This window comes from Pan troglodytes, chromosome 11 (assembly GCF_028858775.2).
Source record: "Pan troglodytes isolate AG18354 chromosome 11, NHGRI_mPanTro3-v2.0_pri, whole genome shotgun sequence".
Taxonomy (NCBI): Eukaryota; Metazoa; Chordata; class Mammalia; order Primates; family Hominidae; genus Pan; species Pan troglodytes.
Genome location: NC_072409.2, coordinates 88,239,914 through 88,255,481, shown reverse-complemented (window position 1 = coordinate 88,255,481; position 15,568 = coordinate 88,239,914). Strand labels below are relative to the sequence as shown.

At 39.8% G+C, this 15,568-nt stretch overlaps 1 protein-coding gene across 4 annotated transcripts in view; it reads right to left on the bottom strand.

Moving 5' to 3' along the window:
- C9orf72 (C9orf72-SMCR8 complex subunit) overlaps window positions 1-15,568 on the bottom strand; it is a 144,671-nt gene that overhangs the window by 127,681 nt on the left and 1,422 nt on the right. Inside the window, exons 2-3 of one of the 4 annotated variants that reach the window (XM_063787901.1) lie at window positions 12,658-12,716; window positions 10,311-10,420 (exon numbers count right to left, since the gene is read on the bottom strand). The exons of 1 other annotated variant lie outside the window; for it this stretch is intronic. The gene's annotated coding sequence lies outside the window, so the exon portion shown is untranslated. Of the gene's footprint in view, window positions 1-10,310; window positions 11,421-12,657; window positions 12,717-15,568 lie in introns of those variants that run through there. 2 more of the 4 variants (XM_063787902.1, XM_063787904.1) reach the window with 2 other exon arrangements.

The following is a 15,568-nucleotide window of genomic DNA, read 5'->3' as shown; positions in this document are numbered from 1 at the left end:
TTTTTTTTTTTTAACCTCAGGAAGACCCCAAATCTGTAGATATCTACCTCCCCGATTCTCTTTCTTTCCTTTTTTCCTCTATATTCTTCCTCCTCTATAACTCTTCTTCTTTCATCTCTCTCATGCACTCTCTCTCCCTGCCCTCCTTTGGCGAAGTTAGGGACAAGAAGGTTGGATTTGTTATGGGACACCTGAGGAGAATCTATGGGGAAAGTTTAAAAGAAAACAAAATTGAGAACCAATGGTTTAACTTCCCCCCTACTTTACTGAATCCTCTCTGGATTTTCCATAATGTTCTCAAATTCGATTTTCAGTTACTTCTGGCACTGAGAGGAGGAGAAAATAGTTTCTAAGTAGTATCTAAAGGGGCAAGCCCTTCTTCCAGGTAAGTTTGCAGTTGATAGTGCTAGTATGCATTGTGTAATTAATGTCACTTGGCACAACCAGACCTACTTAAGAATTTTGTTTTTTGGAGGCATTCTGTCTCCCGGTCATTACAGGGCAATAGCTCCAACAAGCACTTTGCCCTGAAGCAGAGGCAAGATCTGCAGCACCCTTAAGTGTAAGGGCTGTTCACTATGAATTCAAATAAGAATTAAATTACAGAGAAAGATTGAAAGGAAAATGGCAGGTGATTCTGTCAGCCTACTTTCTATCCAGCCAGCTACCTAATCATGTCCCCTTTTCCCTGTTGGGCAATTTTTTTTTTTTTTTTTTTGTCCTTCTTGAATTCAGGTGGTTGGCTCACACTGTCATAGCAGGTTCAGATCAGCAGGAACATGTCTGAAGGCTTCAGAGTTGTCTCCTGGCAGTCTACAGAGGCACACAAAGCACGCAGTCTTTGGAGCCAGGCTGCTTTGGCTCAAATTCTAGTTCTACTCCCTATTTTCTGTGTGAGCTTGCATAAGTGACTAAGCTCTGTAAATGTGTAAGACAGGACAAATAAAACTATCTTTGTTCCAGGGTTGTGTGAGGATTAAGTGGAGTAACAATTAGCTCTGTCTATTCATGATGACAGTGCCTTGAATTTATTGAACACTGAACTTTTACTATGTATAAGATACCTGCAGAAACCAGTAAGAACATTTAGGACACTGAATGAGGATAAAACTTCCCCTAATTCTTCTACAGTTATATTACCGGAAGGAGGGCCTTGAGTGTAAATGTCCAGGTCCTTGGCGTTTTCAACAAAGAACCGGACAAAACGCACAAAGTAACAAAGGAACAAAACACAGGAAGGGAGCAGCAAAAGCAGGAATTTATTAAAGCAAGAAAGCACTCCACAGGGTGGAAGTGGGCCGGAGCAAGAGGCTAAAGGGCCCGGTTACAAGGTTTTCTGGGTTTTAAGTACTTTTTTTGAGGACCCTATTGGTTACCTGTTGTCTGAAATGAAGCATTTGGTTTTTGGCTAATTATAAGGCTGAGGTGAATTGGCGCTCTCTGCACACGAAGGGATGGTCCTTGCTAGGACTGCGGTCAATCCGAGGCAATCTCCCTTTCCATCTGAGATGTGGTGGAAGCGGGAGGGCTGTAGGGAGAGTAGCCTTTGATCCTTTGTTACTTGGCCTGGGGCGATGGGGTTTTTCCTCTTGGTTTAGCTTTAGGAAGTTTGCGTTAATTGGCCTTAGGTTCCCTGCCCCTAGACCCAGGTGTTTTCCTTTTGATCCAGCTTTGGGAAGTCAGCAGGAATTGGCCTCAGATTCCCCGATCCCAGAGCTTGGTGTTTTCTATTTTAGGAAGTCAGCACAAATTGGCCTCAGATTCCCTTCGCCTAGGAAATCAAGGTGTTTTTCTTTGATTCAGCATGAATTGGTCTTAAGTGCCCTATCTCCAGACCTTATTCTCCTGCCTCAGTTAGGCAACCCCACTTTGGTGTTTGTCCAGGTAAATTTAAATAACTTTTTTTAGTATTTGTTTTTCTTAGAATATCACTAGGTAATCATGCTAGCTGACACTGAGTCAGACCCTGAGATGACTGTTTTACCTTCAACAGCTCATTTAATTCTCCCCAAAATTTTGCAAGGTAGGTGAAAATAATTTCATAACAAAGATGGGACTGAGAGGTGAAGCCTGGGCTTCTGGGTTGGGTGGGGACTTGGAGAACTTTTCTGTCTACCTAGAGGATTGTAAACACACCAGTCAGCGCTCTGGGTCTAGCTAAAGGTTTGTAAAGGCACCAATCAGCCTCTGTAAAAACGCACCAAGTGGCGCTCTGTGTCTAGCTAAAGGTTTGTAAATGCACCAATCCGCACTCTGTAAAAACACACCAATCGGCACTCTGTGTCTAGCTAAAGGTTTGTAAATGCACCAATCGGCACTCTGTAAAATGGACCAATCGGCTCTCTGTAAAATGGACCAATCAGCAGGATATGGGTGGGGCCCAATAAGGGAAAAAAAACTGGCCACCGGAGCCAGCAGCGGAACCCACGAGGGTGCCCTTCCACGCTGTGGAAACTTTGTTCTTTCACTCTCCATGATAAATCTTGCTGCTGCTCACTCTTTGGGTCTACACTACCTTTATGAGCTCTGTAACACTCACTGTGAAGGTCTGCGGCTTCACTCCTGAAGTCAGCAAGACCACGAACCCACTGGGAGGAACAAACAACTCCATACGCGCCACCTCTGAGAGCTGTAACACTCACTGCAAAGGTCTGCGGCTTCACTCCTGAGGCCAAGCGAGACCACGAACCCACTGGAAGGAAGAAGCTCCAGACACATCTGAACATCTGAAGGAACAAACTCCGGACGCACCATCTTTAAGAACTGTAACACTCACCACGAGGGTCCGTGGCTTCATTCTTGAAGTCAGCGAGACCAAGAACCCACTGCAAGGAACCAATTCCAGACACGGGACTAGTGAGTCTTAGAAATGTTAGGTAGTTTGTCTGTGATTTATACTTAGGCCTGTCTGCTGCTAAAACCTTTGCTTACCTACCACACTATGGTTTTGATCAGCCAGTTATTATCACTAGATAGCTCATCTTTTCTGAAATTGCCTGGCACTTCCATAGTGGATTTTGAAATGTTCCTTTTCTAGCCTTTGGGTACTTATTCAAAATTCTGACTGTTCACTTATTTTTCTGCATACTCAGGGATTTTATCCTCCTGGCTCTTTTGCCCATGGGAAGAGCCCTTTGCAGATCTAAACCTATTTATTCTCTAAGATCTAGGTCAGAACCTATCTTGTTTAAGAAACATCTCCCTAGTTAATATGTATATACTCTCGTTAGTGCCACAGTAATCTCACACTCTGTGAATTCTTATTTTTGCATTTTGAAGCAATATAACATGATACAGCAGTTAGTCATTTTTATATTGAACTAATCACAGTAAGAGCACTTACTGAACATTTGCTTGGTGCTAAACTCTTTACAAAAATTCTTTCACTTAATCTCATGAGAACTCTGCTAGTTTAGTATACCTGTTATGCTCCTAATTTTATAGAAGAGAAAATTGAGATTTGGAGAAATTCAGTGACATGCCTAAAGCTACAAATATGATGAAGCCAGGATTCAAATGGTCTCACCATGGAGCCCAATCTCCTACTCATTATTTTTTTGCCATCCACTTTAGTCCTGTGTTCTCAAATGCAATGCAAGGTGGCCCCTAGAGTTAATCATGTCCTAATTACCAAGGCACTCAGTGAGGAAAGGTTCATGGATCAGTGGGTGTTTTTCGAGTCCCTATATGGTGTGTGGGATTGAGGATGGTATAAACAGAGGTCAATTCTAATTCTCACCTAATGCTCTAGACACAGGCACACCAAACTACCTCAGTCCGCTTACAGCACTTCTAGGAATCCTCACCTGTCGAATGTGTGATGAGGAGCTATTGACTTCTAATAGAGACAGGGAGAAAATCAATGGATGGGTGTCCAATATCTTGAATTGATGATATTAAGGGCTCCACTACTCCATTTCTGGCAGTCAGTTGGATCCATTGATCTCATTTACCTTAACTACTTTTGAGAAAAGAGGTTTTTAGCTTCTTCCATGTCTGAAGAGACATGCATGAAGAAAATGTAATTTTCTTGAAAATATGAAGTTGTGTATGAAAGAGAAGATCATTAGCTATGAGGATGAGAAGATAAGGGAGATTACAATGTAACGTGGTTCTCTGCATGCAAAGTCAACATAATCAAGCCATAACTTGAGTGTTTACTCTATGTCAGGCATTACTCTAAGAAGCTTTCATATATTTAGCTCATATAATCCTCACAACAACCCTATGAGGTTGCAATAGTTGTCTTCAGATTATCATAGATGTATCAACAGTCATGAGAGACTGAAGAATGTGTCTGTGTTCACGCAGGGCCAAGAGTCACCATTTAGTTTTTCTGACACAAGAGGCCAAATTCTAACTCGTTTGCTGTACTGTCTCTAGTGAGCTGGAGAAGATGGCAGATAACTTCTCCTTACAAATTTTGAAGGCAAAATTTGGAAAGGAAGGAAGGAACAGAGAAATAAATGACCTATCTAATGTGCGCTGGGCTCTATACATTGTGAAGGCATTATATATATCTACAACTTTTAAGGTGAGAATTATTTATTCATTTTACAGATGAGCTTCAGAGGTTAAGTGACTTCCTCAGGGCCACTTTGTTGGCAAATGGGGGACTCAGCTTTGAATCATCCTTTGCTTTGTATGTTACGCTGAGAAGTTTAAATAGGAGACCCTTCCTGCTTCATAAGATACCTGTAATTCATGGCAACATTTAAATTCTTTGCTTTTTTCCAGTTGACGAACAGCTTATATCCTAGCACCCTGTTTTTGTAGGCTTAATTAACAAAGTGTATATGCTACAAAAAAGATTTAATGAAAATCTGCGTGATGTGGCAGAATAAGAGGTCACTCACTGGATCAAGGTTGAAGGGTGATGCTTTTCAGAGTTTTAACTTCTTTATTACCTTGCTCTATGGAGAAGGGAGAAAGCTACTTTTTCTTCCTGGGGTTTAGTCTCTGTAATGGAAGACTTGGATGAGATGGTGTCAGTGCCCCTTACAATTCTACAACTCTGTGATTGTGTCAGGGCTGAACTGCATAGAGTCCAAGCTTTGGAAAGATCCCGGAGAGTATCAATGCCACCTCCCAATCCTTCTACAGCTTTGCAGACCTAATCCAGGCCTTTATGTCTCTTGCCTGGATTCTTACCTCTGTCTCTTAGTTTGCTTTTAGATGTCAACTTGGCTCAATACCCAAAACAAGCAGCGCATTTGAAACATTCTTGTATAACACAAGTCTAAGTAACCCATTGAAAAAATGTTGAACTCTCATGAAGTGCCTTACTTAACTAGTTTAACGACCTCTCATAGGAACCTGTAGAAATATCACAAATATAAGATCTGTGTCCAGACATTTAGTAATGATACCTAAACACAGTTTTGACCAGGTCACTCCCCTGCCTAAAATCCTGTAATGGCTTTATTGAGCTCATAGGATCACATCTAAGCTCTCTCCTTGTTTTTTGTTTTTTGTTTTTGTTTTTGTTTTTGCCTTTTCCTTTGTGCCCAGAATTTCTTGAATACATCATGTTGTTTCTTGCCTTTGTGCCTTTTGTCTTCTGCCTAGCATGACTAGCGTAGTTCCTAGATTGTTTCTTTTAATCTATTATAGCTCAACTCTTTTCTTAGTAGATATCTGCCTTGTTTTCCAGGCAATACCATTGCCTCTGCTTGCATTGTCATTACTTATTTTACCTGTGTCTCCCACCAAACTTGGAGTCTATTAAAGGAGCAAGATCTGTGTCTCACTCATCTTTGTATCCCCAGTAACGTGCATGGTCTCTGGTGCACAGTGGATGCTTAATTAATGTTTGTTGAATGAATGAATATGTTGATCCCTCAGTGATGAAGAAATGCTGGCATCTAATTTCTAAGACAGCCTTCCTTACATGTAGCTGAAGTTTCCTACGCTTTTGGCCCAAATTCTGGCCACTGAAATAATTCAGAATAATTTTTCTTCTTCTGGCACAATAGCATTTGAAGTAGTTGAATTTAGTTAAATCCTCCTTTTGCTAGGTCAAAGATCCCCAATTCTTCCACTTGTCTTCTTGTAAATACCCTATGTATCTCATTACTATCTTGGCTGGCCTCCTTTACTTGTGTTCTAGGTGACACCTGTGTTTCTTAAAACAAGATGCCAAGATCAGAGCTAAAAGCTCCAGATATTGTTTTAAGTGGCAAGCAGCCCAGGGGAGCAACCCTTTCTTTTGTCCTGTAAGCCAAACCTAAAAGTTATTTAAAAGTTAACATAAGGTAGCAACTGACTTTGGTAATATAATACATATGATGAAATATACATATAATAAAATATATTAATATTTTAAAATATAATAAAATGATAATTATGACAAAAATAAAAGCTATTGGTGCTTTATCTTATTAATCTTTTATAATAACACCAGAGGGCAAGTATTATTATCTTATTATCTCCCCTTTACAGATGAGGAAACTCAGAGTGGATAGAGGTTATCTTACTTTTTAAAAACCATAATAAGAAATTCTGAGTGGCAGAGACATGATGGGGTCCTTGACTGACTGTAGATTTGTTTAGCACAGGTCTCGTATTTTAAACCATCACACTATAAATGGATGCCTCATGAGACTTCCATGAGCTTTCTGAAACTAAGTGCAAAATGCTGTATAAAAATATGTGTTTCTAAGGTGAATGTACTCAATTTTTATCATGTTCCCAAAGGAATGTTTTCCCAAAGAGGTTAAGAATCATTGTATTAAAGGTAGACTGACATTGAGCTTGTAGCCAGTTCAAACAAGGAGTTCATTTTCCTATACATTGCTCTTAAATTTCTTCCCTCAAGTTGCATAACTGGTTTTCTGAACCTACATTTGGCATAGTAATACACTTAGCTCTATTGAATTTAATCTTACCAGTTTCTTCTCTTTCAAGGCCATTTCTTTTTATCGCACCTCTGTTATTTAACATATTTGCTATTTCCTCAAATAATTTGATCGGCATTCTCTCTTGATTTGTATCTAAATCATTGCTCAATGTGAGGGCTGACCCAGGGGAGGGTAATGGCTGTTGAAAATGGTTTGCAGAGCCTGTGTCTCCTTTGCATTTGTTTTTCTCCTCAGGTTGCTTGGGGTTTCTCTGGGAGTAGACAGAGGCAATCCTCCACATATTAACAACTAAATAATCTGCTGTTTTTAACCAGTGGCAGCCTTTCTGAGTCTCCGGGTCCAGATTTCTGAGAGTCTACTCGTTGTGCCCTTTATATGATGCTCTGTCTCACAGGATGGGATTTGATGTCAGCATTCTTTTTTTTTTTTTTTTTTTTTTTTTGGAGACAGGATCTCGTTCTGTCATCCAGGCTAGAGTGCAGTGCTGCAATCATATCTCACAGCTGCCTCAAACTCCTGGGCTCAAATAATCCTCCCACCTCAGCCTCCCAAGTAGCTGGGACTATAGGCATGTACCGCCATACCACATCCTAGATGTGGTTAAAAAAAAAAAAATTTTTTTTTTTTGTAGAGATGAGATCTTGCTATGTTTTGGCATTCTTTATTAAACACGTTAGAGTTCCATAGGTCCTTTCTTCCATCAAGGTCTTTTAGTTAATTTTTTTCTCCTTGTAACTCTTTTGAAGCACATCTCATCTCCTGAATTGCCCTTTGTGCCACCCCCAGTGAGTGCTTTATTTTTATTATTTTGAGACAAGGTCGCGCTCTGTCACACAGGTGCTGGAGTGCAGTGGTGCAATCACATCTCACTGGAAGCTCCATCTCTTGGGCTCAAATGATTTTCCCACCTAAGCTCCAGAATAGCTGGAACTACAGGCATGCACTACCGTGTCTGGCTAATTTTTTGTACTTTTTGTAGAGATGGGGTTTCACCATGTTGCCCAGGCTGATCATGAACTCCTGTGCTCAAGCAATCCTCCCACCTCGGCCTCCCAAAATGCTGGCATTACAAGTGTTAGCCACCGCACCTAGTGAGTGCTTTCTGAGAAACCAGGCCCATGTCTAGTATCAGATCACAGAAATGAGACCTACCCCAATTTATTTATTCCTAGTCTTCAAGTTATTTCAAAGGCAAATAACTCTGATATTAAGTGTAGCACAGGTACAAGTCTTTCTTCCTGTTTATTTTCCAACAGATTTGCAGTATGGGCTACATCTAGTGACATTAAGGACCTCTTCAATAATACACATTTCCAATTTCTGAGGAAAAACCAATTATCAAACAGCTTTAGAGTTTTCTGCAACTTTATACTAATCTCTTATTGCCTCTGTGATCAGTAATAATCTATGTATTTGCATTTTTAAAAATCTTTTAGGTCTCCTACCTACATTTCATCATTTCTGACTTTTCTCTTTGGTAACAACAAATGGTATTTTATTCTATATTCATGATTTATAGTTTTTATTTTACATAATTGTTTCAAAATGATTATTTCTCATCAAAGGCTCTATCTACTGATTTATTCTGATTCCTCCATTAAATCTCTCCCTTTATCTAGTAGCATTTTGAACTACTTTTTCCAGTTCCATGAGAATCATGTCATATTTTTGTCATTACTTAGAAACATACATAAGTATTGGCTCATGTTTCCCTTTAACTTTAATAGCCTTCAGTGTCAATCCCAACTTCAAAAACACTGAAGTGCTAAGGTGACTCCATAGCAACCACCAATTTGCTTATCCCTTTCTAAGTTCGATGACACCTGGCACCTTGGCCTTTATGCCGGAGAATTATAGGGAAGATGTTTTAAATGTTACTGTTTCCATTTTTTTAAAGTTTTTTATTACACAGTGGAAAAAAAAAAACTAGGCTTGGGTTTGAGTCTCAGTTGGATCACTTACTAGTTTTGTTGCTGTGGGCACCTCACTGTACTTCTAAAGCTCTCAATATTCCCACATTTAAAATGGGGTAGTGATGCCTACCATACCACAACACAGGGACTGTCATCAGGAATGAGGGAGACGAATATGTAAACACTTTCTCAGTCTCACAGTACTCTGTAAAATAGAAGGTACTGTGTATTCGGGGGAAGTAGAGATAATAATTCTATACTCTGGTCATTCGCAATCGTTCTTAATATTTCTTTTAATTTCTGTAATTAAAGGTTCTTGAATTCCTATTCTGGCTCATTTCAGTGCCATGTTCCATTTAATCTTCTCAGTCTCCCTCACTGAGCAGTCAGGAGCTTGTCCCTATTTGAAGCTTCAGCTAGCATTTTGCTAGTGCCTAAGCCAGTCTGTACTCCAGCCCTGCCCAGGCCCTCTTGGTGGACAGAATCCTAGATGTGGTAAATAGCATGTCTTAGCCGTGATTCTTGCCTCTCCTTGCATCCACTCTTTGCCTTGACTCTGGCTTTAAGCTCTGTAACTTGCTTTGGCCTCTAGGATATTAACGGATGTGATAGAAGCAGAGCCTTGAAAACTGTTTGTGACAGGGCCTGCTCTATCACTCTCATGCCTTTGTTAATGCCAGTGTGAACATGCCCAGGCTAGACTGCTGGTCCCAGGAGGAATAGTGACACATGGACCAAAGCAGAGTATCCTGTCACCCTAGTCGAGATCAATGTAGATTAGCCACACCCAGCAGACCCCAGATATGTAAGCAATCACTGTCAACATCAGCAGAGCCACCTTGCTGACGCCCAGCTGGTCCCCAATATGTAAGCATAATAATTTATCGTTGTATGGCTCTGAAACTGTAGGGTTGTTTGTTACATATTTTAATTGTAGCAATAGATAAACTAGATGTCATAACTCTCTGAGTTCCTGGCTTTAAGAACAGTAGTCTCAGAGATTAAGATCCTGAAAAGTACTATAATGGGCAAAACAGAAGTGTCATAATTCACAGAGGTCCAGAGAAATAAAAACTAAAATGCTATTAAATATATTTTAAAATCAGATTCTTCAGCATGAAACGTCTCTCTGGTGGGCAACCCATCTCTTGAATCACCTTCAATGATTAAGGAGAAATGACCGTGGCATTGTGATTTGCTGAGACAGGTGCTCATATAAGTGCTATGCTATTCAGAAGGCACCACTTTTTAAAGTTTTATACTGAGCTTCTTAGCCTAAAATTGAATATCTTTTTTACTTCCATTTCCCTTCCTTTTATTTTCAGCAAATGCCAGAAAAATGGTAGTATCATCGCTGGCCTCTTCACCAATTACCACAACACTTAAGTACACATTTTCCAGATATGTTTTCCGGTCTGTCTATTGATAAATTACACATGTTTGATTTCTCTATCCAGTCCCAGTTGACCCACTCGTGGTATACAAAAGAGAAATACATTATTGATGGTGGAAAAAAATGTGAAGTATTGATACTCACCTACTTCTACTGACTTTTCATCGCATAACCCTGGCCCATTATGTAAGAAGACATGTGAGGATGATATTCCACATCGGGAGATTTGGGATGGAGTACATAGTACAATGGAGCTTGACAAGAGGACAGAGAAATGAATGTCAAATTCCTGACCTTTGAAATTAAAAGTTTCTATTAATCTTTCCATAATCTATCTTCTCTGTTCTTCCCTCACTAGATAAAGATGCTCCCAGCTGAAGAGAGGGAAAAAATTTGGAAACAAAGAGAAATAGACACTGGTTTTAGGGATAAGCCCCTTTTTGGGTCAATAAGTAATGAGCCAAGTGATAGGCAAAGAGACTATTAGACCCTCAGATAAGTGTAAGTATAGAGGAAACAGTGCTGTAGAAGATATTGATATATCACACTAACATTCAAGCCTTGCTCTTCCTCTGGGCATATGAGACATTGTACTTCTCCTTGAAGATAGGTACGAACTTGTGAATTGCTTTGGCCACTAAATTGTAAATAAAAGTGACTTGGCTCATTTCTATGTCCAAGCATCTAATTACTGGAGCTAGACTTTCCAGCCTGCTGCTGCTTCTTACATCAAGACAGAGGTCATGGAGAGTTCTCTGGAATTGTAGTGGATTTTATATGAGTGAGGAATAAAATTTTGTTGATCTTTTGGGTATTGTTTATTACTGTAGCATAACTTCCCCTATCTGTGTTCTGTTTCCCATCTGGGTGGCTGGAAGGGAGAGACACACAAAGATCTCAGGCCACTCAGCATGGGGTAGTAGAGCTGAAATTACTGCATTGGTGTCAAAGAGAGGGCTTGTTCACAGATCCTAATTGTTCTATTGCCCCAAGAAGAAGGGTAGCAACTACCACATGTCCCTAATAAAAGTACACTTTTCAGCAGATGCAGAAATCTGGATTTCCAAAGTGTTCTCAAGGTCATGACAAGGGGATGCAACCACGAGTGGTGGCGTGAACCATTCAATCTGAGACCCAGATGAGTTCTGGGATTTGGCCACTTTCAGTGGAAGCCCATTTGGGGGTTAACACTAAGTATAAGATGCTATGATTGCATACATCAGGAGTTGTCAACTCTGGACAACCACAGAGACACTTTCTCATATATACTACATCACTGTGTAAGCACTTGAGTTAGAATTAACTGCAGAGAGAAGGGAGAAAGGGGAAAGTTCACAATCTGATTCAGTGTAATGCTGAAACAAGAAATTACTGAAGTGGTTGGGTTTACTTGGAAGTGACCAGATCAATTGTCTATCAGGAAATATGAAGGGTTTGAGATAGAAATCAACTTCAGTTATAAAGAAAAAGCTCTAGTTTTGAACATCTGAAGTTGTGGTATGAAAATCAAGCATACTTCATATTTTTGTAAGAGGACTGAACAGAACAGAATTTTAAAAGAGTAGGATCTAATGATTTTACATAGAAACACAAAGCCATGCTATTTCACAACTTGGTGTGGTTGGCATTGATGAGGAATTGTTGTATTACTTCACCTGGTTAGAAGCCTGCTGGGCCTCTTGAGAACATAGACCTGTCTGTTACCATTGGGCATGGGATTATGCCTACCCAGCTGCTCTCATATGGTCAGCCTCTGTGGCTCAAACCCTTAACCCCTGGCTTATTGTGGCAGGTGGGTCTCTAGCCAGGTGCTGGCTTCTTCAGAGATAGGACACTTTGTCAAGTGATCAACCTGCCCAATGAATATTAGTGTTCAGTGACCCATAACACTGGGCACTAGTGTTGGGTGTGCCAGATTATTTTTTCTTGGTTAGCACTTCTTTGTTGACTTACCTTGAAAATAAAAGTATTTTAAAATATGCACATGAGATTAAGATATCCACAAAGTTACAATGTACTCATTTATATCGTGCTACATATTTGATAAGCACTCATTAGAAAAATAAAATTAAGTTGCAAATGCTCTTAGATTAACTAGTTAAAATAATCCTTCAAATGCTGAGAATGTGGCAAAAGAGAAATATAGTATGCCTTGAGTGATGTAAGAATTTCAAAAGAAGTTGAAATGTGAGCAAACTATTTCCTAAGTATATTAATACAGGACCTTCATTAAATCTATTTAACAACTTCATGAGGAAGACTTATGCATACTTGGCAGATGAGGAAACTGAGATGCAAGAATAACTTCTCCAATGTCATGTAAACACTAAAATAATAGAGCTGTTTTTTTTGTTTCTAAAAATCATCAAATCTAGCTCTCTACTTTAGCACATTTCTGTACAGACTTCATACCAACTTTTTTGATGGTTTGGATTCCTTCCTCATTCTTATTGGTGTTCCTGATAGGTCAGATTTCTTTAGATAGACTTACATGAGATGATCAAAGTTTTCATTCACTTTTTCTTGGGTCGACTGATGTGATAGCGGCAGCTGAATTCAGAAAAATGAAATACCCATTTAGATTTGTTTCAGTCAGTGGTTCTCAAACTTGGCTGTACATGAGAATCAACTGCAGAGCTTTCAAACCATACTGATACCTGGGATCCACCTTGGTCCAATTACATTAGAATCCCTGGGGGTGGAGCCTGGACATTGCTCTTTTACAAAGGAACCCAGGCGATATTAATGTGTAGCCAGGGCTGAGAACCACTGGCTTAAGCTGACTTTTCAACACACTGAAAATCAGATTCTAACAGGATAAAGCAATTAACACAGGTACTAAGTCAATGCACTCAGTATCTTATCAAAACAAGTAATCATCAGTAGGAGGTAAAGACAAGAACTCTAATCAGTCATTAAGAAGGACCACCAAGATCTGTAACTCAGGATGTTATTCCGGAACTTGAGAAATGAATGAGCTCTCTGTTGTAGTATTGCCATTGAAATCTTACATTATTTCAGATTTTTAAAATGAGAAGAGGGAAAATAGAGGATGAAACTGTTGGGACTGATGCTTTGGGATTTTCCCATGCTTTCGTATTTATGAAGCCAAGTGTTTGATCAGGAATGGGTTGTCTGTGTATAATAAAACTGCAGTCAAAGAGGAAGTCTTGTGCTCAGTGCCAGGGACATAAGGAACCCAATTCCTGCCTGAGAAAAATTTACACTATTTGGAAAGACAGGACATATATCAGGAGCTACCTTAAAGTAATTTGACTGAATCTACAATACATTTAAAACTCAAGTCGTCATTTTAAAAAAGTAATATCTTGTGGTAAAAAGGGTGTCAAAATTAATCACAGTAGGACATCCTAAATGCTAGATAAGTGTTAACATCCCTCAAATCATATCCTATAATTTTGCCAAAAAAAAAGCTTAGTTTCCTCATAGACTATCATCTCCTGCCATGTCTCCTTTATCTGTGTCTCCATTGAGCACCAAGTCATGTTAACTTTACCTTTTCAGTATTACTAAATTCATTATCTTCTCTTTATCATCAGTGTCTTTAGTTTAGGAAACGGCCTTTTCTCTACTGGATCGTAGAAATAGTCTTCTGCCTGCGTCTAGCTCTTTTCGAATTCTAGATCCTCTCAGGCTAGAAAAGCCACAGGATGGCTCCCCATTGCTGGCTGGAAAGGTTCAAGATCCAAAATGTGGCATACAGCCTTCCTACTGTAAACTAAAAATAAAATCCTAAGACCCTACTGACTAAATGAACACCTCTTGGCCAAGAGGACCCAATAAACCCTTAAAAACTAAATTACCAACCATGATGGGAAAGGAGGTCAGACATGCCTGTTTATACCCCTTCCCTTTCTGAGTTTAGACACAACTGATCAGCATTAAAGTGATAAGATTAACAAAACAGACTCTGTGTCAATAAAATGCCAAATTATAAATGGAACCTATGGCTATGCCAGGCAAGCGTTAGGTCACACTCCCCCTACACTTAAAGAAGAAACTATGTTCTAACTGCCACAATATTTTTCTTTTTCTCTAGCAGCTAAACAATCACTGGCCTCCAGATAAACAATATTAAAACAATTTGTCGCTTCACCAGACACTGAACTGACTCCCAGCTCCTGTTCTACCAGCTATAACTATAGCTTTGATTGGACAAGAGACTGATTTCAGAAACTTCCTCCTCATAATGAGACCAGTGACCATGGACTGGTTCTGGCCAGTTTACAGAGGCTGTACACTCAAATGCCTTTGTGTCCCTGTTTTACCTTTTGAAGTATAGGGCCTAATTGTGTACATTTAAATGTTGACTCTCCACCCCAAGATGAACATGGGTCATATGTTACACGTATGTTTGCTCAATATGCATGTTCCAGGACCACCGTCATTAATATTCATAGCTCCTCTTTTAACCTGCTGAACATGTGTACTTGACCAAACTGTTCCGCTTAAATTCCTGTCATACCCCTTTCTCCCTCCAAGTGCCTGTCTCCCATCTTTGCTGAAGACATGCTTACTAGCCTGTGGGGTGGCCACCTTGCAGGCCCTAACCCTTTATAAGAAATAAAGTCTCCTTTTCCAAATTTGAAGGTCTTGTGATTTTTAAGTTAATACTACTCCAAGTTGATTTTCAGACCAGAAGCATTTGCATCACCTGTTAAATGCAACTTATTAGATGTGCAGAATCTCAGAGGCTGTACCTGCAATGTATTGACTAGAATCTGCATTTTAATGAGATCCCTGGATTATTTGTGGGTACAGTAAAGTTTCAGCAGCCTTTGTGCATCTTAGGTCTCTTATGATCTGGTTTCAGCCCACTTCTCTTTCTCTGTTGTGTGTTCCAGAAATATCAAACACACCCCAAAGGGGCTGCCCTTCTCAACACTGTCCCCTTGGCAAACGCGGGCTTGTTCTTTAAGACCTCTCTCTCGGAAGCAATTTCCTTTGTGTAGTTTTCTGGTCACTTTCTAGACAGTTAATCCTGTGAGGATTTTCATTGTGTATGGGAAACTCTAGCGTTGAAATTGCTTGTTTACCTTTTACTTTGGCCTGCCAGAATCCAAGTGCCTGAAAAGCAGGAGCAGTGTGATCTTCATCGCAGTTTCCCTGGTTTTTTGTTCAGGGCGAGGCACAGGCCATACAATCAGCATTTCAAATCTTTTGCTCAGAATTTGGTCTCATAATCCCCTCTACCTGCTTCATCTTTTGGGATAGTCATGTCTGAAGAAGAGGGTTCATAAGCTATTTCAGTCCTCATAAGTTGGAATTTAGCATTACTTTTCCTCATTAAAGTCCAGTAGATATTCAAATTTTCCCTATTTAATAGCTTTTCTAGCTTTTCTCTTTGTCCACAATGCTTTCATTTTGGCCCAGCCTTTGAA